Genomic DNA, 22572 nt, shown 5'->3' with positions numbered 1-22572 from the left:
CCACCAACAGCCAGGACTAACTTGCCAGGCATGCAAATGAGCCACCTTGGGAAGGATCCTCCAACTCCAGTCAAGCCTTCAGAGGCTGATAACATTCAAGCCAAATGGCCCAGCCAAGTCACTCCCAAATTCCTAACCCACAAAAACTGAGATAATAAATGTTTACTGTTGTTATAAACCACTAAGTTTGGGGATAATTGCTATGAAGCAACAGAGAGTTAATACGATAAAACAGACAATGCAATAGACAAATGAAAAGGAGACAAATATTACTCTTTGTTAAAAAGAATAACTAGGGGGTTGGAGAAGGGGAGGATTCAGAGTTTGGGATTAGCAGATGCAAAATACAGTATATAAGATGGATAAACAACAAGGTCCTACCGTATAGCACAAGGAACTATATTCAACAACCTGTGATAAACCATAATGGAAAAGAATATTAAAAAGAATGTATATATTGGGATTTTTCTGGCGGTCCAGTGGTTAAGATTCCGTGCTCCCACTGCAGGGGGCACAGGTTCAATCCTGGGTAGGGGAACTAAGATCCCACATGCCGCTTGGCATGGCCAAAAATAAGTAAGTGAAGATGAATGAATGAATGAAAAAAAAAGAATGTGTGTGTGTATGTGTATATATGTATGTATAACTGAGTCACTTTGTTGTGCAACAGAAATTAACACAACATTGTAAATCAACTATACTTCAATAAAATTTTAAAAAGATAAAAATGAAAAAGGATAACTGAACAACCAAAAACAAGCATGAAAAGGTGCTTGACTTCACTAGTGCAAATTAAAACTATTGTAAAGGGGGCTTCCCTGGTGGCACAGTGGTTGGGAGTCCACCTGCCGATGCAGGGGACGCGGGTTCGTGCCCCAGTCTGGGAAGACCCCACATGCCGCAGAGTGGCTGGGCCCATGAGCCATGGCCGCTGGGCCTGTGCATCCGGAGCCTGTGCTCCACAACGGGAGAGGCCACAGCAGTGAGAGGCCCGCATACTGCAAAACAAAAACAAAAACAAAACAACAACAACAAAAAACTATTGTAAGGTATCACTACACAGCTAGGGGTGTAGCTAAAATGAAAAGCATGAAAGAAAGATATGAGCTATTAATGATAGTATGGAGTAAGAGGAACGTCACGCACTGGAGGGAAGTGTGATCTGGTACAGACGTTTTAGTAGATGCAGCCACAGTTTTCCAAAACGGAATATATGCACACCTCTATGACCTAGCAATTTCACTTCTAGGTATATCCCCAACAATCTCACACACGATGTCAAGAGAAAAACTCAGACACAAGTGAACATACCATAAGATTCTATTTATTTAAGGAACAAAACTTAATGCAGTTAAGTATCAGGATACTGGCTGCCCTCGGCAGAGAGGAGGGTATGACTGAAAGGGGACAAAGGAGATACCCAGGACACAATTACCCAGGTGGGTTTCAGACTGTGAAAATTTCATTTATGATGTGTACTCTTCTATATCTCTATTACAATTCAATAGAGTTTTAAAATAGTAACAATCCAGGAGAGAAGTGGGGTTTGAAGGAGTAAGTAGGGCAGGACTGGCCTTGGATTTATGGTTGTTGGAGCTGAGTACCTGAGGGTTCATTACACTATTCTATATTGGTGTGTGTTAAAATTTTCCCCTAATAAAAAAGATTTTAAATATACATTAATATAAAACTGGCTGGGCTTCCCTGGTGGCGCAGTGGTTGAGGGTCCGCCTGCCGATGCAGGGGACACGGGTTCGTGCCCCGGTCCGGGAAGATCCTGCATGCCGCGGAGCGGCTGGGCCCGTGGGCCATGGCCGCTGGGCCTGCGCGTCCGGAGCCTGTGCTCCGCAACGGGAGAGGCCACAGCAGTGAGAGGCCCGCGTACCACAAAAAAAAAAAAAAAAAAAAAAAAAAAAAAAAAAAAAAAAAACTGGCTGGAACTGCTGATAAAAGCATAAACTAGGCTAATTTTTCTGGCCATAGATATCAAAGGGTGTTAAAAATCTATACATTCCTTGACCCATTTACTCTGCTTTAATGAGTTCATACTCAGGTATTTATCCTGAGTAAAAAAGTCTTATATATATAACAATGTCCAAAGAGTTTATAACAGAAAAAAAATAAATAAAAGAGAAATGTCTAAATATAGAGGTCACAGGACACTGTGGGGACCACTACAGGATAAACAATCCAGGTCATCCACAAACACATGGAACCTGAATAACACTGATTTTATCTGCATCAAGGTTCTTTTATCTATCCATTGAAATATAGTTATTAACAAAGATGTGATCCACATCATTATGTCACCAAAAACATGCAAATTAAAACAAGTGGACACAACTATACACCAATTAGAATGGCCAAAGTCCAAAACACTGACACCAAATGCTGGTGAGAACATAGAGCGACAGGAACTCTCAATCGCTGCTGATGAAAGTGCAAAATGGTACAGGCATTTGGAAGACAGTTTAGCAGTTTCTTATAAAACTAAACATATTCTTACCATACAATCCAGCAATCGTGCTCCTTGGTATCTATCTACCCAAGGAAGATGAAAACTTATGATCACACAAAAACCTGCACACAGATGTTTATGGCAGCTTTATCCATACTTGCCAATACTTGGAAGCAATCAACATGTCCTTCAGTAGGTGAGTGAATAGACTTCTCCCCTCCCCTCATGTTTCTGGGAGGGGGAAAAGAACATTTTCTTTTCTTTTCTTTTTTGAAATATATCAGGACATTCCATTCTTAACAAAGCTCACCTTCAAAAAAAACCACTATTTTACCAGAGCCTAACCCACTGAGGTTTTACCAGAACCTAACCTACCTGGAGGAAGGGAAATATCCAACTCCAGCCCCCTCTAACCTTCCGCATGAGGAAAGGGAAGTACACAACTCCAGGCCACTCTAGCCATCCTGTACCACCTAAGAAAAGGAAAAAAGCAGAGAAGCACTGGTGAAGTTCATAGTTCAGGGGCACAGGCTCACCAAAAGACTGAGACTGAATCATAGCACTACAGAACATTTCCCCTCCCCAGACAATTTACCACTACATTTCCAAAGGTCTATTCTTCACAGTTCCTTTACAAGTGCATCATGTCTGCCTTCCAAAAAAGATTACAAAGCATACTAAAAAGACAAAAAATAGTTTGAAGAGATTGAACAAGCATCAGAACCAGTCATGTATGCCACAGATGTTGGAATTATCAGGCCAGGAAAGCTAAGAGCTTTAATGGAAAAGGCAGACAACATGCAATAATGGATAAAATAATGCAAACAGATAAAAACTCTAAGAAAGAATCAAAAAGAAATGCTACAGACCAAAAATACTGTAACAGAAATGAAGAATGCCTCTGATAGGCCCATCAGTAGACTGGACATAGCTGAGGAAAGAAACTCTGAGCCTGAAGATATGACACTAGAAACTTCCAAAATGGAAAAGCAAAGAGGGAAAAAAGGCGGGGGGGCGTTGTGCAAAATATCCAAGAGCTGTGGAACAACTACAAAAGGTATACCATACATGCAGTGGGAATACCAGAAGTAAAAGAGAGAAGGAATAGAAACAATATTTGAAGCAATAATGACTGGGAATTTCCCCCAAATTAATGTCGTACACCAAACCACAGATCCAGGAATCTCAGGGAACACCAAACAGGATAAATGCAAAAACAAAAAAACCAAAAACCTACACCCGGGCATATCATATATTGTCTACAAGAAAACTCACTTTAAATTCAGAGACACATATAGGTTAATAGTAAAGGGACAGAGCTAGACCATACTAAGACTAATTAAAACAAACTGGGAGTGGCTATATTAATTTCAGACAGAAGACTTCAGAGCAAAGAAACTTGTCAGTGATAAGAAGAGTTATTACAAAATGAAAAGGGGGTCAATACTCCAAAAGACATAACAATCCTTAATGTTATGCAGTTAACAGCAGCATCAAAATACGAGTCAAAAACGGATAAAACTGCAAGGAGAAATAGATGAATTTACTATTATAACTGGGGACTTTAACACTCCTCTATCAGAAATGGACAAATCCAGCAAGCAGAAAATCAATAAAGACGTAACTGCACTCAACAGCACCATCAATCAACCGTATATAATTGACATGTATGGACTAATTCATCCTGCAGTAGCAAATCACACATTCTCCTCAAACACACATGAAATAGGCTCCAAGTTGGACAACATTCTATGAAATACACCTTAACAAATTAAGAACAGACATCATACAATGTCTGCCCTTAGACCACAATGCAATTAAACTAGAAATCAGTAACAGAAAGATAGATGGAAAAACCCAAGGTACTTGAAGATTACACATTACACTTCTTTTTTTTTTTTTTTTTTTGCAGTACATGGGCCTCTCACTGTTGTGGCCTCTCTCGTTGCGGAGCACAGGCTCCGGACGCGCAGGCTCAGCTGCCATGGCTCACGGGCCCAGCCGCTCCGCGGCATGTGGGATCCTCCCGGACCGGGGCACGAACCCGCGTCCCCTGCATCAGCAGGCAGACTCTCAACCACTGCGCCACCAGGGAAGGCCCTACACGTTACACTTCTAAATAACACATGGATCAAAGACAAAAAAATCTCAAGAGAAACTTTAAAAATGTCTGAACAAAATGAAAATACAACTTACTAAACTTTGGGAGATACAGCAAAAACAGTGCTTAGATTAAAATTTATAGAATTGAAAGCATATATTAGAAGACATCTAAAATCAATAATCTAAGCTTTCACCTTAGAAAACTAGATAAAAAAGAGCAAATTAATTCCAAACTACGCACAAATTTGAAATAATAAAAATTAGAGCATAAAAGAATTTTAAAACGAGAAATCAGTAGAGGAGGAAGTCAACGAAACCAAAAGCTGATTCTTCAAAAAAAAAAAAAATCAATAAAACTCATAAAACTTTTTCCAGACTAAGGAAGAAAGAAGACTTAAACTGCTAATATCAGAAATGAAAGAGGGGAATCACTACAGATCCCATATACAATAAAAGGATGATAAAAGAATATTATGAACAACTCTGTAGCCACAGATTTGATAACCTAGATGAAATGGACCAACTCCTTAACAGATACAATCTGTCACAACTCACATAAGAATAGAAAGTTTGAATAGGTCTACATTAAAGAAATTGAATCAATTATTAATAACCTAAAACAGAAAGCGTCACGTCCAAATGGGTTTACTGATGAATTCTACCAAACACTTGAAGAAAAAATTATACAAATTCTCTATCATCTCTTCCAAAACATAGAAACAGAAGGAATACCTCCTAACTCATTCTATGAGACCAATCATGCTCCTTGGTATTTACTCAAACGAACTGAAAACTTATGTTCACACAAAAACCTGCACACAGATGTTTACGGCAGGTTTTTCATAACTGCCAAAACTCGAAGGCGACCAAGATGTCCTTCAGTAGGTGAGTGCATAGACTGGTACAACCAAACAATGGAATATTACTTAGCACTAAAAAGAAATGATCTCTCAAGCCGTGAAGAGACATGGAGGAACCTTAAACGTATATTACTAAGTGAAAGAAGCCAGTCTAAAAAGGCTACAATGCTGCATGTTTCCTACTATATTTCGTTCTAGAAAAAGCAAAACTATAGAGACATTAAAAAGATTAGTGAGGTCATCGGAGAGCGCTGTTCACCGTGGGCAGAGCCTGTGTGCCACTGACGTCACCGCCGCCAACTGCTTTCTGGGAGGCAGGAGTGGAAGGCCTGAGAGTTGATAATAATGGCAGATGAAGAAATTAATGAAGACTGTCCAGGAGAAATTCATGAATATTTATCAACATTTGAGAATTCCATTGGTGCTGTGGATGAGATGCTGAAGACCATGATGTCTGTTTCTAGAAATGGGTCGTTGAAGAAGTTGGACTCGCTTAAACAAGCAAAAGTGGATTTAGTTTCTTACACATTAAATTCAATGTTTTGGATTTATTTGGCAACTCAGGGAGTCAATCCTAAGGAACATCCAGTAAAGCAGGAACTGGAAAGAACAGAGTCAAGGAAATAACAGACAAGAAAAAGGCTGGCGACCTGGACAGAGGCACGGCTTCAAGAGGGCGTTGTAATAAATGCCCTCTGGGAACCAAAACCTAAAAATGCACCCAAAGTTGCCAATAAAGGAAAAAGTAAAATTAACCTTTTGGTTTGATGTACACATATTCAAAAAGTATATAATTTTTTTGTGTGTGGTTAAGAATTTTATTCTTTTTCTTTCAACTTACTTTTTTTTTTTTAATTGGAGTGTAGTTGCTTTACAATGTTGTGTTGGTTTCTGCTGTGCAGCAGGGTGAATCAGCTATATGGACACATGTATCCCCTTTTTTTGGATTTCCTTCCCATTTGGGTTACCACAGAGCACTGAGTGGCGTTCCCTGTGCTATACAATCTGTTTTCATTAGTTATCTATTTTATACATAATGGTGCATATTTTTATTGTTTTCCACAAAATAGACGATGATTATGTAGCATTGTAAGGTTTAAATGTATTCCGTACTGAATTCATGTATAAAATCTGTATTTTACATTTGTAATGCTAAATACCTTTCCCCTCAGAAAGATTAAGTTACATTTATTGATTTTCTTATAGAACACTGAGGTCTTTAACACTGTGGTATATTTTATATTTATAGTTTTTTGTTTTTGTTTTTGTTTTGCATTACGCAGGCCTCTCACTGTTGTGGTCTCTCCCGTTGCAGAGCACAGGCTCCGGACACACAGGCTCAGCAGCCATGGCTCACAGGCCCAGCCGCTCCGTGGCATGTGGGATCTTCCCGGACCAGGGCACAAACCCGTATCCCCTGCACTGGCAGGCGGAGTCTCAACCACTGCGCCACCAGGGAAGCCCTATATTTATAGTTTATTGTCTCTTGACAAGACTCTTATTTCCTTATACAGGTCACTCTTTCAAGTGCCATTTTATAAGCAACCAGGAAATTTAAGTTAAATGTTCTTTGTAAACATCTGTCTATTTTCAGTGAATAATGATTTTATGAAGTATGCTGAAGTTATAAATACACCTGTTTTCATTATATAGTATTAAGAAAGAACAAAAAGATTAGTGGTTGTTAGGGGTTAAGTCTGAGGCAGGGAGGAACAGGCAAAGCACAGAGGATTTTTAGGGTAGTGAAACTGTTCTACAGACTACTACAGTGGTGGATACATGTCATCACACATTTGTCTAAACCCACAGAATATACAACATTAAGAGTGAACCTACTGTAACGTGCGGACTTTGGGTGATAATGATGTGTCAACATAGGTTCATGGAGGTTGGAGGGGGGCGCGTGGGGAGACAAGGAGTATATAGGCTTCTGGCTCTGTACTTCTGCCTCAATTCTGCTGTAAACCTAAAACTGCTCTATGAAATAAAGTTTATTAATTTTAAAAAATGGTTAAATGTAAATGTGTGTTATGCATATTCTACAACAAGAAAGAAAAGATTTGCTAAATCACTGTTCATTTATAGCAGAGCTTAAGAACGTCATATATGTTATACATCATTTGAAAAGAAGATAAATAGAAAAGCTTTCTAAAAAAAGGTTTCCTTCCACTGCTTAACAGTTGTACTTTGTACGTAAAGATAAGAAGCAAATAATCCAGCTTATAATTTAGCATTTTACCTATTTCTGTACCAAACACTAAACTTCTAAAAGCTTCTAAGAACAAAGTGCTTTATTGTAACAAACTGAAAGCAAGCCAGGGCTTCCCTGGTGGCCCAGTGGTTAAGAATCCGCCTGCCAATGCAGGGGACATGAGTTCAAGCCCTGGTCCGGGAAGATCCCACATGCCGCGGAGCAACGAAGCCCGTGTGCCACAACTAGTGAGCCTGCGCTCTAGAGCCCGCGAGCCACAACTACTGAGCCCACGTGCCCCAACTACTGAAGCGCGTGCGCCTAGAGCCTGTGCTTGGCAAAAGAGAAGCCACCGCAATGAGAAGCCGGTGCACAGCAACAAAGAGTAGCCCCCGCTCACCGCAACTAGAGAAAGCCCGCGCTCAGCAATGAAGACCCAACATAGTCAAAAATAAATAAATATATATTTTAAAATAAATAAATAAAAGCAACCCAAATTTGTTTGTGATTAAAAATAAAAATCTAAAGCCCACTGAAATGGGAAATGGCTATAAAGTATACCAGTAACTAAGAAGAAAGCAGATCTCTGTGTACTGCATGGGACTCAATGAAAAGTGATGAATGATAAGAAAAAAAGGTGTATGCCTAACACTGTATAGTGTCTATAAGCACATATACCAGTAATACAAACACATAAAAAATCAAAAAAATAGAGACAAAACTATTAACAGCAGAAGACAGAAAAGAATTGGGAGAAGGTAAGCAGAAGAGATTTTAGTCTTACCTATTTGTACTTTTTTTCAAAGCAAATATAATCATGCATTGACTAATTTTTTTAAACTAAGGCTTCTGTTCTAAACAGAAAAACGGCAACAGAGTAAAAAAAAATTTCACAATATCCTACTACCAGTCAAGATTTCAAAACCAAAGCCAGTGAAAGAGTTCATAAAATATTAACCGTTAACAAAGTAAGCACAGCCTGAATCACTGGTTCTGTGAAAGTTTATGACTTCTAAATTAATACACTTGCAAGGGAAAAAAAATCCCTACACATTCAAATTACCCAAAGTTATCTTCTATGGAAAAGTGAGGAGAACTTTAATATTACTTCCATTTTATATAGGAAGAAGCTGGGGCTCAGAAAGTGAAATAATCTGCCCAAAGTCAGAGAGCTAGTTCAGTAGTCAAACCAAGATTCTAACTCCAGTTCTCATCAACTTAACAACCCTTTCCCGAAATCATTCTGGCTAGACGTTCTCCCTCCCTCCCAGAGGTTCCTCTTCATATAAGAGATGAACATCCTACACTCACCTTAAGGTGAAAAGAGTTAAAATATGCAAGTAATGACTCAAGCACAAGGGACAACCGTTATAACAGGCACTGGCAAACAAAACAGGAAGAGACAATTGCATCTACCCAGTGTAATAAGGCAGGTACATAAGCAAGGGCAGGCTGCTGAAGGTTTACACTAATCAAGAGGCAATTCAGCAGTCACTGATGCCAAAAACTGAAAAACTTTAAGCCTGACAATATGGTAAATGGCAGGAATGGACTCTACTTTTTTCAGGGGATAAACATAAACATGTCCAATAATGTTTAACTTTAATCCTCACAACAACTCTGCTAAACCAGCTCGCTCTCTCTCTACCCTGTGCCCCCTACAACTCTTTCTCATTCTTTCCTCGTTGCCCTGGAAGATTATCAAACTCTTATTTTTTGAAATTTGATGAAAACAATAGTTATAATACCTATGTATTTCAAGCTCCTTGGCCTCACTGAAAATTACTGGGATAGGACTAAAAGTAGTTATTAACTCTTTACTCCTGGGATCAGCAGCACTGGCACCAAACCCCCTAACTCTCCTCAAGTTACAAGTCTTGCTAACCACACTGTCACAAAGTGAGCTCCAACCCAGCCCAGACTATGCTAGTATGTTCCTCCATGCCTCTTTTAATTTGTTAGTCAGAGTAAGAAAAGACTTAATATAAAGAAATAAGTATAAAACCACCTCCCTCTCCCTCAGGATAGGCCACATATTATAAATGCTGAACTCTACTCTTTTCCTTTCGCAAAGACAGATTCAGCTCATACTCTATTTTGATCCACATCCCTTTTCCAGATTGTTTTTGGTGTTCTATACTTGGCCAGAGTCACATTTAAAGTTCACATAAACGTTTCCTAGCAATCAAATGATCCCATTTTAAAAAGGTAACTAGTCTTGAAATCTTTTCCATTTCTGGATATAAAAATGAGCTAATTAATGTGAAGGACCAGAAAATCTTTAAGAAATTCCTTATTGACATAGGAACACTCCATTTAAAGGAGGGGAAAACAATCACATTTGCCAGCTCTTAACAAAATGAACATCCTTGGGACTTCCCTGGTGGCGCAGTGGTTAAGAATTCGCCTGCCAATGCAGGGGACACAGGTTTGAGCCCTGGTCGGGGAAGATCCCACATGCCGCAGAGCAACTAAGCCCGTGCGCCACAACTGAGCCTACACTCTAGAGCCCGTGCACCACAACAGCTGAGCCTGCACTCTAGAGCCCATGCACCACAACAACTGAGCCTGCACTCTAGAGCCCGTGAGCCACAACTGCTGAGCCTGCGTGCCACAACTACTGAATCCCGCTAGCCACAACTACTGAAGCCTGCGCGCCTAGAGCCCGTGCTCCACAACAAGAGAAGCCACCACAATGAGAAGCCCGCACACCGCAATGAAGAGTAGCCCCTGCTCGCCACAACTAGAGAAAGACTGCGCACAGCAACGAAGACCCAACACAGCCAGAGAATAAAAATGAAAATAAAATTTTTTTAAATGAACAGCCTGTATTACTTGCAATTCTTAAAGTTTTTTGAATACTGATTGACACATATCCAAAACAGTATCTGGTACATGATTATTCAAAAGTAGCAAGACACCAAAAGAGCAATCCAAAATAAAAAGTAATACCAGCAATCTAAAAATTTAAAAAGACTAAACATATCTGCTGGACTGGCCAACATGAAGAGCACTTTAGGCACAGAATACCTCAAATTCCTGGATAAGGAACAACTGACAGCTCACTTCTAATTCTAATCTAATTAGGCAATAGCTGCATATAAATTGGGACTAAAAGCATTCAAAAGTTCTTATAAGAGTAGAGAGATCAATTAACTTTAGACCTTAAGTTAAATATGAAATGTCTAAGATCACCAAGAAAAGAAGTGTCTTATCTCTTACTGGGTGTAGGTAAAAAGGGTAGACAGGAATGAAGGGAAAAAAAATCCCACAATATATAGGCAAGAAAAGGAAAAGAACAGGAAAAAAGCCCAATTAGAGAGCACAAAATACGAAAGTAGAAATAAACCAAATATTTGAATCACAACTAATGTAAATAGACTAACCAGCTTAAAGTCAAATTATAAAAATGCAATCTAGCTGTGTGCTGCTTTCAAAGGGCACTCCTAAAACATTAAGGGCACCAAAACTTGAGAGTTAAAGGGCAGAAAAATATATACCAAGCAAACATTAACTGAAGTCCCTTGGTACAGCTATGCCAATATCTGACAAAATATATTTTAGTGGAAAATATGTCCCTAGAAACAAAGATTCGTTACAGAATGACAAACTGTGCAAGTCACTGGAAACTCAGCAATTCTAAACTTATAGATAGAAAGCAAACATTGAGAGAACTATAGGAATTTGACAAATGTTCCATCACAATGGGATTTTAACAACACCCCTCTCTGTAACTGATGGAACAAGCAGACAGTATTAGTTAAGGACACTAGTCTGAATGTGAATTCAATTAATGTGTTTCACCCAATAGACATGGGAAAACGTGACCTTAAAATTGGAAACATATTCTTTTTAAACACAGGTGGAAAACTGATAAAAATTTGCCAGAAACTAGACACCATTAAAACAGCCTCAACAAATTTCAAACCATCAAAATCACACTGGACCACATTTTATTAGCACAATGTATGTTAGCAATCAATAACAAAGAGTAAAAGATACAGGGCTTCCCTGGTGACACAGTGGTTAAAAATCCACCTGCCAATGCAGGGGACATGGGTTCGAGCCCTGGTCCGAGAAGATCCCACGTGCCATGGAGCAACTAAGTCCATGCGCCACAACTACTGAAGCCCGTGTGCCTAGAGCCCATACTCTGCTACAAGAGAAGCCACCGCAATGAGAAGCCTGCGCACCACAACAAAGAGTAGCCCCCACTCGATGCAACTAGAGAAAGCCCACGCACAGCAATGAAGACCCAATGCAGCCATAAATAAATAAATAAAATGTATATCAATATATCAACATTTTTCAATACACTTTCTAAATTTCTAAGTCAAAGAAAAAATCAAAATGAAAATGTGAATATATTCAGAACTAAAAGATAAAATTTTTGCACAGCAAAACTACTGAATTGGGGCTTCCCTGGTGGCTCAGTGGTTGGGAGTCCGCCTGCCAATGCAGGGGACGCGGGTTCGTGCCCTGGTCCGGGAAGATCCCACATGCTGCAGAGCGGCTAGGTCGCTAAGCCTGCGCGTCCGGAGCCTGTGCTCCGCAACGGGAGAGGCCACAACGGTGAAGAGGCCCACGTACCGCAAAAAAAAAAAAAAAAAAGAAAATACTGAATTGGAGCTAAAGTAGTATTTAAAGGGTAGTTACTACTTTATTTACATATATATGTATACACGTATACAAAAGACCTGAAAATTAATGAGCTAAGAATCCTGTTTAAGAAATTAAATATTAGTAATTAATTAAAAATCAGGCAGAGTCAAAAGATAAGAGATTATAATTTTCTGCCAATATATTTGAAAACACGGACAAGATAAATGTTTTAGTAAAATGTAAATTACCAAATGTGACTCAAGAAAAAGACTCTAATGATCCTATAAATATTAAAGCAACCAAGCCAGTAATTTTTAAATTCAGACAGAAAACACCAGGCCCTGATGGTTTTACAGGCAAGTTTTAGCAAAATGAAAGAACAGATAATTCCAATTTTACATACAAACTCTCTAAGAGAAAAAAAAGGGGAAAACACTACACTTATTTTATTAGACTGAGAATACCCTTGATAGCAAAACTCATAGAGCTGACACAAAAAAAGGAAAATTACAGATCTTACCAATGAACATAGATACATAAACCCTAAGATATTAGCAAGTAAAAAAAATATATACATCTAAGGGAATTCCCTCGCAGTCCAGTGGTTAGAACTCGGCACTTTCACTGCTGGGGCCCAGGTTCAATCCCTGGTCAAGGAACTAAGATCCCGCAAGCCAAGTGGCAACGTCAAAAAAAAATACATGCCAAAAACGAAACAAAAAAAACAATTTTTTTAAAAAAAGAATATGTCATGATTGAGCTGGATTTATCCCAGAAACGTGAAATTAATTCCAATATTACCTTTTAGAGCACTTTTTCATATTACTAGATTAAAGGAGAAAAACTGTAATATCATCCCAATAGATGTAGAAAATGCATTCAATTAAATGCAATGCCCACTTGTGTTTTTTTTAAAAATTTCTCCATAAACTAAGATTGAAGAAATCTTCCTCAAGCTGTTAAAGGAAAAAAAAAGTATCCACACATTTAATGGTCAAAGATAAAAGCATTTCCCTTAAAACCGGGAATATGACAAGGATGCCTGCCATTACCATTTATATTCCCCACTGGTGATGGTTACCATGAAGCAGTGCAGTAAAGACTAGAGCTAAGATATAAAAAGTAAAAGGACTGGAAAGAAATGAACTGTCATTATTCAAAGTTTAGATGATCATACACATAAAAACCCCGAAGGGTCCACAAGCAAATTATTAAGTTAGAGAAGTTAATGAATATGAGTCACATATAAAGTCATCTGCATTTCCATTTACCAGCAAATAGAAATTTTTAACTTAAAAAAATTTTACAACAGCAACAAAAACTATAAAGTAACCAAAGAACAAATCTAACAACAACAACAAATTCAAGACTTGTAGAAAGAAAAAAACATAAAACTTTTTAAAAGACAACTACCTATAAACCAGAAAATCTATTTCCTCTTCTACTTGGGTAGTATGAGGGCTAGAAGAAAAGATTAGAAGATATTAAGATCCATTTTTGCCCTTTTATTACATGCTTTCAAAAGACACTTTTAAAAAAAATCCCATAAACACAGTAAAGAGACAGGTCACAAACTGGGAAAGGGTATTTGTCACACAAATAATTAATAAAAATCAGAATATATAAGAATTCCTACAAATAAGAAAAACCAAACAACTCAAGAGGAAAAAAATAAGACAAACAGATATTTCACAAAAGAAGAAATCCAAATAGCCAAAAAAATGCTCAACTTCGGTAGTAACATGAAAGAAGAACATTAAAACCATGCAGGGCTTCCCTGGTGGCGCAGTGGTTGAGAGTCCGCCTGCCGATGCAGGGGACACGGTTTTGTGCCCCAGAGCGGCTAGGCCCGTGAGCCGTGGCCACTGAGCCTGTGCGTCCGGAGCCTGTGCTCCACAACGGGAGACAGGAGAGGCCACAACGGTGAGAGGCCCGCGTACCGCAAAAAAAAAAAAAAAGCAGAAATAAATGAATTAATAAAAATGGCCAAAGAATTACTTGAATAGACATTCCTCTAAAGAAGATATACAAACAGCCAATAAGGACATGAAAAGATGCTCAACAGCATTAGTCATTCAGGAAAGGCAAAATCACAAAGAGATACCACACTTCACTAGCATGGCAATAATTTTTTTTAAAGGGAAAATAATGTATGTTGGTGAGGACATGGAGAAATTAGAACCCTGATACAGTGTTGGTGAGAATATAATATGGTACAGTCACTTTGGAAAACAGTTTGGTAGGTCTTCAAAATGTTAAACACAGTTACATTACCCAACAATTCCACTCCTTAGTATACACAAGAGAAATAAATACCTATGCCCCTCCAAAGACTTATACACAAATGCTCACAGCAGTACTGTTCATAACAGTCAAAAAGTGGAAACAACCCAAACATGCACCAACTGATGAATGGATAAATAACATGTGGTATGTCCATACAATGGAACGTTATTCAGCAATCAAGTGCAACAAAGCACTGATACTGAAATATGCTACAACATGGATAAACCTTGAAAACATGCTAAGTGGAAGAAGCTAGTCACAAAAGACCACATACTGTATGATTTCATTTACATGAAATGTCCAGAACAGGCAAATCCACAGCAAGTCCATTAGTGGTTGCCTAGAGGTTAGGTGGGAATGGAGAGTAACTGCTAATGGGTACAAGGTTTCTTTTCAGGATGATGAAATGTTCTAACATTAGATTGTGGTGATCATCACACAGTTCTGTGAATATACTAAAACCTATTAAATTGTACACTTTAAATGGGTAAACTGTAATATGTGAATCACATCTCAATAAAGCTATTAATTAAAAAATGAGATGTAAATTCACACCCACCAATCTGGCAAATACAAAAAAGTTTGACAATACCAAGAGTTGGCAAGGATGCAGAACAGTGCTGGTAGGAGGGTAAACTGGTTCAACTATTTTTAACTAAAGTTAAAGCTGTACAGGTCCCACTACCCTGCAATTCTAGTTCTCTCCAAGGCTTGATACCTTGGAGAAATGCTTTTGTACTTGTTCAAAGCCTCGTTGTTTCTTTAGTGGAAACAATCCTATCCTACAATGATAGGACAGAGAATAAAATGAGATATTCAGTCTGAAATAGAACACAGAAGTGAAAAGGAATAAACTATAGCTACACACATCAATGTAGACAAAACTCATTATCTGCATGGTCTCACTTCCCTCCCTTCCCAGCTTCAAGTCCATACCTCACCATTATAATGACTCCCTTGACCTTCTCCTGCTTTGCCACTTTTGCTTGGGTAAACCACAACTCTAACACAACTGCAACACTGCCTACTCTGCTCCCAGGAAAAAGAACACAACTGCTTTTTTCACTTTAAACCAAGGACGGCTCCCCTCAGGAGGCCATTCCACATGGCTAGTCCATACACATTCTTACTTTCCCATAGAATACTGCATACCTTCTCCTCTCTCCTCACACCCCACCGGCCCCTACTCACCCTCATTTTCACTGATAACTCCTCCTATTTCACGGAGAAAAAAAGAAAGAAGAAAACAGCCCTGCTCCCACCATGCCGGCTCCCCTACTATGCTCTCCCTCATCTCACCAAGGAAGAGCATACGGGCGCTCCACACGGGCCCATTCCCAGCAAATGTCCCCTCTCCCGCTTCACCAAGGTGTTCATTCTGTTGGTGGGAACCATTTCCCACCAACACTACAAAAATGCTGTAATTTCAGCCATCTCAACCAAACTTTCTCAGGGCCCCAACTCTCCCTTTAGCATGGCGGCAAGTGCCCACAAAAGGGCTTTCTCCACTTGCCCTCCTCTTCTCTCAATCCCTCGTGAACCCTCCCTTCCAAGCTCTTCCTGCACCACGTGTGGGGACTGCTCTTGTCAAGGTCATCAGTGACTCATGTGCCACCAAAGCCAAAGGACAAGTCTGGGCCCCCATTTCACCTGAGGGCACAGCAGGAGCACTGGGCGTGGGTTCTCACTCCCTCCCCCTTGATGATACCTCCCCTCCCCCCAACCTGTCTTCAAAGATGCAAGGCCCACCTGGTTCTCCTCTACCTCGGAGCCTACCTGTCCCCATTTTCCTTGCTGCTTCAGCCCTCATTCATCAGTGTGCTCACTCAACGTCAGGACTTTTTAAGTGTCATCAAAACACTGACGACTCTCACATGTCTATCCTCAGCCCAGACCTCTCCCCTCAACTCCGAACGCCTGTAACCCTATGTGGCTCCAGTCGGCTCTCGAAGACCGTCACAAATGCAACAGGCCCAGATGCCAGCTCTTGATCTTACTTCCAAACCTGCACCTCCCACCATCTTGACCCCAAGCAAAAACCCCTGGTCAGTATCACCTTCACTCCGCTCTCTCAGCTATATTCAATCTGTCAACAAAGCCAGTCGGCCGACCTTCAAGATGCACCCAGAATCTAACCACTCCTCACTTCCACCCTTGTGCCCCGTCAGTCCAAGCTGCTATTATTGTTCTGTTGGATCCTGAGCAGCAGAGGGGCAGCTATTCTTAACACTGTTCCAGGGGAACCTTTTAAAAACATAAATCAGATCTCATATCACACCCCTGCTCAAAACACTACAATACTTCCCATCTCATTCAGAGAAACAGACAAAATCCCAACAATGGCCTGTGACTGGCTCCCGCCCCCACCCCCCACTCCCACCCCCGACTTCCTCTCCTGCCAGGCTCTCTACCATCTCTCCAACACAGCAGGTACAACCCTTCTTAGCACCTCAAGTGCACCGGACTCTGCCTGTGAGACTGCCCTCACCCCACCCCCACCCGTAGCCACGTGGCTCCCTGCCTCACCTCCTGTGTTCAGAGGTCTCAGGAAGGCCCCTCCTGACCACCTTATTTCAATCTGCAAACAGCCCCCACCCACCTGGCTTGACTTTGCTCCCAGCTGTATCACCACATGACTACTGTGTCTTTGACTTTCTGTCTTTAACTGTCTTTCTCCACCAACACGTAAGTTCCAGAGGACAGGGACAATGTCTTCTTTGCTCACTGCTAATATAGCCAGCATCAGAATGTATGTCTTAGCGCCTAAGACATAAGTACTCAAACATCTGAATAAATGAGTCTCAAAAACAGTAAGAGGGGAGCAGGTGAGTTACAGAACAAAATGATTCCATTTATATAAAGACATGCAAAAATTAAGTTATATTATATAAGGATACATTCACAGATGGTAACACCATATAGTAAACCAAGAAAATGATACATGCAGGGCAGCCCTTGCTTTGGGGAGGTCATACAGGAAGCCAAAGGTAGTGGCAACATTCTATTTCTTAAGCTGGTCAGTGGGTGCACAATTGGTAGATTTAACATTTAATATCTGTGCACATGCTGACATATACTCTTTGAACATATGATCTCATTAAAAATTGAAACAAAAAATAGGTTCGAGCAAGGTCAAATCCAGCCCACCACCAATTTTTGTAAATAAAACTCTACTAGAAGACAGCCAGGGCTTCCCTGGTGGCGCAGTGGTTGAGAATCCGCCTGCCGATGCAGGGGACACGGGTTTGTGCCCCGGTCTGGGAGGATCCCACATGCCGCGGAGCGGCTGGGCCCGTGAGCCATGGCCGCTGAGCCTGAGCTCCACAACGGGAGAGGCCACAACAGTGAGAGGCCCGCGTACCACAAAAAAAAAAAAAAAAAAAAAAAAAAAGAAGAAGACAGCCACCTTCATGTGTTTCATGTTGACTGTGGCTGCTTTTACACCGCAGCAGCAGAATCGAGTAGTTACAGAGACCATATAGCCAGCAAAGCCTAACGTATTTACTAACTGGCCCTTTACAGAAAAGAGTTGTCTGGTTATAATGTGAAATTTGAAAAGAAACTGAAAGCAAAATTTAAAAGAGCCAACCTTCTGTTAAAAAACACTGATCTCTCAAGGACTTCCCTGGCGGTCCAGTGGTTAAGGCTATATGAGCTTCCACAGCAGGGGACACGGGTTCGATCCCTGGTTAGGGAACTAGATCCCGCATGCCTCGCGGCACGGCCAAATAAATAAAGTTCAAAACAAAAACGAAAACAAAACATTGATCCTTCAAGACATGTGTGGTTATCTCCAAGAGCACAGTACACTGAAAAAACATGGTTCCATATAACACGAGGGATTCCAAAGCAAACTGTCTTAAAGTGCCAGAGAGATTTTAAAGATGGATATTTTAGAAAGCAAAGTGCAAAACCTCAAATTTATGATCTCTACTCCCACCCCAGTAAGAAAATATTATAACATTTTAGCAAATAAAATCTGTATAACATAATCCAAATTTGGGGAGGAAAAGAAGACAACAACACTACCACCTAACTCTACAACCTGCCCTGACCCACTTCGCCATCACCCTATACTTCCCCAGAGCAGCTAGTTAGACCTCGAAGGGCGTCCTCTCTGATGCCATAATATTCCATTTCACTTCTTCAGGGCATTTCACTGCAACTTATATTAGTCATCTCTGAACTTCTTTCTATTGTTATTAGGAAGAAGACTGACAACAGTAATATTAAAACAAATATTACTATGTACTAGGCATTGTGCTAGTTCGTTTATATTTAATATTCATTTCACAAACAGGAAACGAAGGAACAGAGATGTCATCTAACATTATTATTACACAGCTGGAAGACTGTGGAAGCCAGAACTCAAAGTCAGCTATTTTAGGTCCTGTGCACTCTTGACCTCCACAAGACACTCTGAATTGAGAACAGAGAACAGATATTAATTTGTGAAAACTTCCTTAGCTTAAAATACTATCCCTATGATAGGTGCCAAATACATAGCTGCTGTATCCATCTAAGAGTATAATAAATCAAGGATGAGAGGTCCACAGTGGAAAGGGAGGAAGGGGGTGATTCAAAGAGTATTGTTTAATCAGAAGGGACTGGGTCTCAACACAGGCAACAGAGGCAGATGTGACCTGCCCACTGTCCAGAGGCAACAGAAACCCTATGTATCTCTATGTCAACAAAAGTAAACCAGGAGACACTACACTCCCTCATCTACTATAATGAGAAAAACAGATATGTACTACCACTAAAAAACAAACAACAACAAACAAAACACCAACTCAGAAGTTAACCATTTAATTCTTTTTTCTTTAAATTTTTATTGGAGTATAGTTGATTTACGATGTTGTGTTTATTCTTAACTCGCAGTGAGTTCCAGCTATGATGTTATTGTTGAAACAAATGACACTGAAATTATGGTCTATTGGGGCCACCGAAACCCTAAGGAACCACCCAGGAACTGAGATTTCTCTGCTGCCTATAGGTCCATTTTCCAGCATGACCTAAATTTTTCTCTAATAATCAATGACCTCCAAAACCATGATTCTCATGAAAGGAAGCCCCAAACAGCCACTCAAGTCAATACTTGTCAATGTTCCTCCCACCACTGCCTCATCTGGGGACTGAAGGCCCAAATTTCACCAAGGTCCAGCCAATGTCTACTGACTACACTAAGCCTTACAGGATAGAGGAGGCCACCCCGGAGTGTGCCTTAGTGGCTAGTGTAACTGCTGCCTTACTCACCCTGATAGGGTCTCAGAGGGCCATGCATTCTCAGGCAAGCTCCCCTTTCTCTCCTTGTCAGTGTGTCGCATTACTGTTGACACCAACCATCCAGGTCCAGGGAATCCAGGCTCCCAGTAGCAATCCACACAGCTTTCTCCAAGTCTGACTCAACATTCAGTCATACTTTTACTTCTGCAGGCTTGCTTGCTTTTACTTATTTATTTATTGCCGCCTTTTTAGTTCGGCTCCCTAATGTTTCAAAAAACAATCTCATTCATCTTTCCTTTGGGCCACCAGATTTCAGGGCAGTCAGCCTCTGGGGTACACAAACCATTCCAAGTCAGTACATATTCCCACTGTAAGATATTCTGGAATTAATAATACCCTAGTTTTCAACAGAGTTGCTGATAAGTACAAAATCAGAGTCTCCTTATATCAGTAAAAAGATGTTCAGAACCTATCAAACTTTATTTGCATAAAATCAGTCAATTGTGTAGTCTGCACTAATACTTAATACTTAAAGTAGATCAACACTAGCCAGCAGAAGGGAGAAGTAGTAAACCTCCTCTACTCAGAGTGACCCCAGATCTTTGCAAAGTCTGTGACACAAAAATGTCCCAGTTAAGGTTAAGAAGCCTTTCAAGTACTGCCAAGATTCCCTTTTGCTTGCTTCTTTACTGTCTAGCCAATCTACCTGGTACCCAGATGTCGGTTCATAATCATTCAAAACCTGAAACAAACTGGGCATTGACTAGTAACTCTCTCTCCCCTCCCAGTAAAGAAAAATAAAGGGGGAGGGAGCAGGAAAGGGGGTTTCCGTGGCAACTAAATGTAAGCCAAAGTCAAAGTCAAATCTACAGCCAACCTCAATCCAGACTGCAGCAGAAAAAAACCCATTCCCACTGGAAGCACCATGGATTTCAAGGATGCTCAAGATGTTTAGCATGAACCTACACCAAGCCTCTGATCAGTATGGGAACAGTCAGTGTTTCAAGTTTGATCAAGATGTTGCAACCAACATCTATGGAGCAAAAGGCAATACAGGTCAATCCTATTTGTCACTGCAAAGCAGCTTCACCAGCATGGGAAGGGTGGCACTGCTTAGACACATCAAACCAAGGAGGAAAGTGGAAGTAACTATTCAATACATATGAGAAACAAAGGTGTAACTATTTTATTTTTTGGCAAGAGACTTCTGGCAATCTCAACCACCCAACCAGCAAACACAAGCTCTTTCCTCTCAAGTCTCTAGGGCCTCTCATTAAGAGTCTGCTATTTACACCACATACAAGTCTAACAAGCTGTGTTCTCTGGCCTCACAGCCAAAAGGACATCTCTTTTGTCAATGCTGCCTCTCCCCATAGACTCCAAGTCCTTAAATGCCTGATCGTGACTGAATCCCTAAAATCCTGACTGAGTAAGGATTCAATATATTTGCTGATCAAATAAATGAAGATTAGAAGAAGTAGACAGGGGGAGTGGTCACTTGTCATTCTCAGCATAGCCATAGGCCTGATTTCAGGATGAAGGATTAGAAAGTGCCTCCCTTTTATATGTCGAGATTTTAACATTCAGTTGGTGAAAATCTGTACAATTTTTATACTAACATTCTTCCACTCAATAGACTAGATCATCTGTATTCTAAGTGTGTGTGAGAAAAGGATCTCTGCCGGTCTCTCTTCTACTGTACCTCACCTCCCCAGGAGGAAAAATATTCACCCACTTGGGTCAGAGTCCAGGGCACAGGCAATCCCCCTTTGGTAGCAAGCAAGGGTCACTGTGTTAAACAATAAGCATAGAGTCTGCCTCTCTCTCGCCTTCAAAGGGCAGAATTGGCAAATCAATCCAGGGCTAACTCTCTGGAAATAGGCTTTCATTTAAAAAAAAAAAAAAAAAAAGATAAAGATGAAGCTGGCATCTAAAACAGAACTGACAGCTGACTGACAGGATGAGGGCAAAAGTTACAAAACTCAAAAATCACAGCAGGATAAGGTTATTTAGCATAGGCACAAACAATCTTGAACACCTGAGAGCACTAAGTTTCAGCTATGGCAATAGATTCTCAGGAAGCAACAGAAAAAAAGTTTCTCAATTATTTTATAAAATAAATTCACTTAAAAAATTTTTTTTAAAGTTCAGTCTCCTTTAAAGTTCAGAACCTGAAAATAACGTACGTACACCATCTTTCCCCACTAAGTAATGTCCAAGGTAGGATCTAGGTATAGGTAGAGCTCACAGATGATACAAAGAATTCCTTGACCCACAAGCAGTTCCTAAAATCTGTGGTCTAGAAGAGTGGTTCCAAAACCTAGCTGCACTTCAGTACTACTTGAGGAGCTTTAAAAATCATATTCTCACTCTCACCACACATTTCTAGAGGTGGGGTTCATCACCCATGGTCTTAAAAAGTATCCCAAATGATTCCAATGCAGGCCAGATTAGGCCATCTGTCTAGAGCAGGGTTTCTCAACCTCAGCACCACTGATATTTGGGGGTGGATAATTTTTTATTGGGGGGAGAGGGTTGCCATCTTGTGCATCATAGGATGTTTAGCAGCATCCCTGGTCTCTGCCCTCTAGAAGTCAATAGTACACTGCCCAACCCCACAGATGTGACAAGCAAAAACGTCTCCAGACATTGCCAAATGTTTCTTTGGGGCAAAATCCTCCTCCAGGTGAGAACCACTGACCTAGAGTAAATCAAAAACCAACCATTTGAGGTTCTCTTAAGAAAGGAAAGAGATAAGAAAGCTTCTTAAAGCCAAGAGGCCAGGTCTATTTTTTTCTATCCATCTCACCTAAGAAAAATTAGCTAATCCTCAGCTCACACCAGGG

At 40.3% G+C, this 22572-nt stretch overlaps 1 protein-coding gene and 1 pseudogene across 49 annotated transcripts in view; one reads left to right on the top strand and one right to left on the bottom strand.

The window, feature by feature from the left end:
- Window positions 1-22572, bottom strand: part of PPP6R3 (protein phosphatase 6 regulatory subunit 3) — a 126535-nt gene that overhangs the window by 101086 nt on the left and 2877 nt on the right. For 28 of the 49 annotated variants that reach the window (XM_059069313.2, XM_067037739.1, XM_067037753.1 and 25 more), the window contains one exon: window positions 2834-2931. The exons of the other annotated variants lie outside the window; for them this stretch is intronic. The gene's annotated coding sequence lies outside the window, so the exon portion shown is untranslated. The remainder of the gene's footprint in view (window positions 1-2833; window positions 2932-22572) is intronic. 49 annotated transcript variants of the gene reach the window in all.
- On the top strand, window positions 5767-6189 carry LOC131759873 (nuclear nucleic acid-binding protein C1D pseudogene; annotated as a pseudogene).

The sequence above is a fragment of the Kogia breviceps genome, chromosome 7 (genome assembly GCF_026419965.1).
Source record: "Kogia breviceps isolate mKogBre1 chromosome 7, mKogBre1 haplotype 1, whole genome shotgun sequence".
Taxonomy (NCBI): domain Eukaryota; kingdom Metazoa; phylum Chordata; class Mammalia; order Artiodactyla; family Physeteridae; genus Kogia; species Kogia breviceps.
Note: the sequence above shows the minus strand (reverse complement) of the source record. Positions and strands in the feature narration are given on the sequence as shown.